The sequence below is a fragment of the Xiphophorus maculatus genome, chromosome 7, assembly GCF_002775205.1.
Source record: "Xiphophorus maculatus strain JP 163 A chromosome 7, X_maculatus-5.0-male, whole genome shotgun sequence".
Classification (NCBI taxonomy): Eukaryota; Metazoa; Chordata; class Actinopteri; order Cyprinodontiformes; family Poeciliidae; genus Xiphophorus; species Xiphophorus maculatus.
In genome coordinates, this window is record NC_036449.1 from 25,170,414 (window position 1) to 25,173,384 (window position 2,971).

Genomic DNA, 2,971 nt, shown 5'->3' on the forward strand with positions numbered 1-2,971 from the left:
AATTCTGATCCTTTTTGCAAATTATGGTTTTAACTGGGATGCAAACTACCAGATTTCAGTTGAGTTTCTGCATCCAAGCGTGTATCCATCTCCTTTTAATACACAGTCTAAATTGGAATTACAGAAATTGAAAGTATTCATTCTGTATTATTAAATCTGCTTTGATTATAAACATGATGGCATCACCACCATACCTAACAGTGGGTGATTTTCTTCTTGGGTTTGAAAGCCAAACAGCCTTCTTTTAAATATGTATTCACTCTCAAAAGTTTAGCAAACATTTTTGATGATTCAGCATGACCAGAAACTGTTTACAGGACAAAAACTAAAGAGTAAAAATAAATGCACACCTGAATAAGTGAACACAACAGTGACATTCTTGTGCCTTATAGATGCTTTCTTAATATAATTTTTGTCAATGACATATTCTGTTGCATTCTCCTTTTTTTCAACAAGAGGAATTTGATTTGCATCATTGTAGCAGTCCCTTGTATTTTTCTGTGAAGAAATGAACATTGTCATTTGTCAGTGGATATTATTTTTTAACTGCTCACAAATTTGTAACAACTCATGCACAATTTATGAGACTTACTGGCCAGTTTTTGTAGACGTTTGTCTCCTCAATGAACCATGTATAATTTAAACAAGAACTGCACTCCATTTTAACTTTTGTGTCTTTGGATCGCGACGCTGGGCTACAATTATCAATGCAAGTGAAGCTGTGATATGAAAAAAACAGAATAATTAACATGGATGTTCTTAACCTTAAGCTCCTATATATTTTTGTATGTCATGTAGGAAAATATATAAAAATAAATCAATTTAAAAAACTTGACTAAAAAGTCATTAGAATACTTACCTAAAAACAAAATGATTTGTTTTTACTGTTTTCTATATAATCCCTCCATCTCCTTGTTACAATAACCAGATAATAACTCAAAAGAAGAATAGAAAAAAAAAAATCTAATTTGTAATTTGTTGCTCCGTGTATTATACTTGTGTTCACACAGATGATAAATGTTTTTCCCAAATTCATAGCTGCTGAGTCTGGTGGAGGAAGAATTTTGAAATTATTCCTCCTGCTGCTGCAGAAATAGCAAAACGGATCTGTTTCTAGTACAGAATCAGGTTGGAAGGATCTCAATGAGGGGAAATCAACTGCTTTTGTTCTCATTTATGAAAACAAATGCTGTAAGTTTCTTTTTGGGAGCAGGTGATAAAAAAGATATCAGTGGTGGAAAAACACAAGCAAAAATGCATACATTTTTAAAAAATAAGTCTTAAAAATTTAGGATATTAAAATAAATTCATAATTTGCTGATTAGGATCCAATTATCTGAGAAATCTAAGACATGAAAAAGTCTTGCTTGGCGTAAGCCCCTAATGATTTGGGATATTAATAATGCCAATGATCACTGAGGTAACAAAAAAAATATTCACTTAAAGTTCTCAGATAAAGCAATATTTCAATAAAAAGAGCAGAAATAGGAAAAAGTCATTCAGATATTTCCTTATTATTCCTGCACTTATTTTTTGCATTGTACCAAACCTTTTTAATCCGCGTAAGAGATTTATTTTGCAAATTAAAAATTTCATTGTTTAACTTAAAACATATTTTTGTTTACCTCAACAAAGTTGTTGTTTTTGGCCACTGGCTTAATTTTGGGGAGTTTGCAAATGAATTAATGTCTATGATGATATTCTATTCACTGTGCAATAAGTAATCCAATCTGTTGTTTATTTTAGATATATCTAAATATGTTCATATACAAATGTCATAAACAAAACTTATTAAAATACTTTTACAGCTAATAAACATTGAATTTTTTTCCTTGGTTCCAGCTACCTCACTCGATCCGATTCGTCTAAAGCTGGGTTGAGGGTGATGCAAATGGATTTCTCTCTCACATCATTATGTTTCACCTCAACCTTCAATGTGTATTTATAAAAGTTTAAAGGATCTGGCAGACAATTTCCTGGAATGATTTGTCTGGAATCTTTGGATTCTGGTTCACATTTACAGTTATCACCTGTAAAAAAAAAGTTGTATCATTAGCACCCCACATAGACTTAACCCACAAATTGTTCACAACCTGGTCAGATTTATGCTAATTAAACAAAAGATTGTTCAACAAATGTATTCATGTAATAATTCCATAAGCCAAAAAGAGTGCAGCTAAATATTTCATATAATGTAAGTATTTGTACAAACAAATCTATATAAAACTGCAAAACAAACATCTTACTGCATGTCCACGAAACAGTTGTCTGTGAGTTTGTCAAACTAGAATTGCTTGACGAAAGTGTAATTGTTGCATTTATCTGATTCACTGAATTCGAAGGAGTTGCTATGATTTCCAATGGGTTTTCTGCAACTTGTGCATTCCTTTTCCTCTGAAAATGAACACAAGATGTATATTTATCGATTACCCTGAATATTCCCAAATACTAAAAACTGTCTGTTGTAAAGTAGATTACCATTTTCTTCTTATAGATCAACAAGTCATGAGGAATGTTCAGATCTATCATTGAGTTTTCATCACAGGAGCCAAGCACTTCCACTTCCAGACAGGAAAATGCATTCGACGCTTTAATCTTCACCTGGACAGATCCTATAAAACATCCCCAAAATGAATACCAGTAAATTCATATTTGGCTCAGATTTTCACCCTGGAAGCCTTCCCTTTTTTATCTACCTTGAATTGGGTGACTGATCTGAAAAATGTCCCTTCTTGTACTCATTTCTCTAGTTTCAGAAAACGTCCCATTTTCTCCAGTCAGTGAAATCAGCAGCAGGACTGGTTCTCCACGGTCAAGTGAAACTTCAAGAGTAATGCCAGCAGAGCCAGAACAATCATCTGTCTCTTTCAGCAGGCTGGCCCTAAGCCCAGCTAGCTCTTCCAAGACACAAACCTGAAACATATGTAGAATTACAAATCAAATTATTTTATTATGTTCACATTTTCTCAGC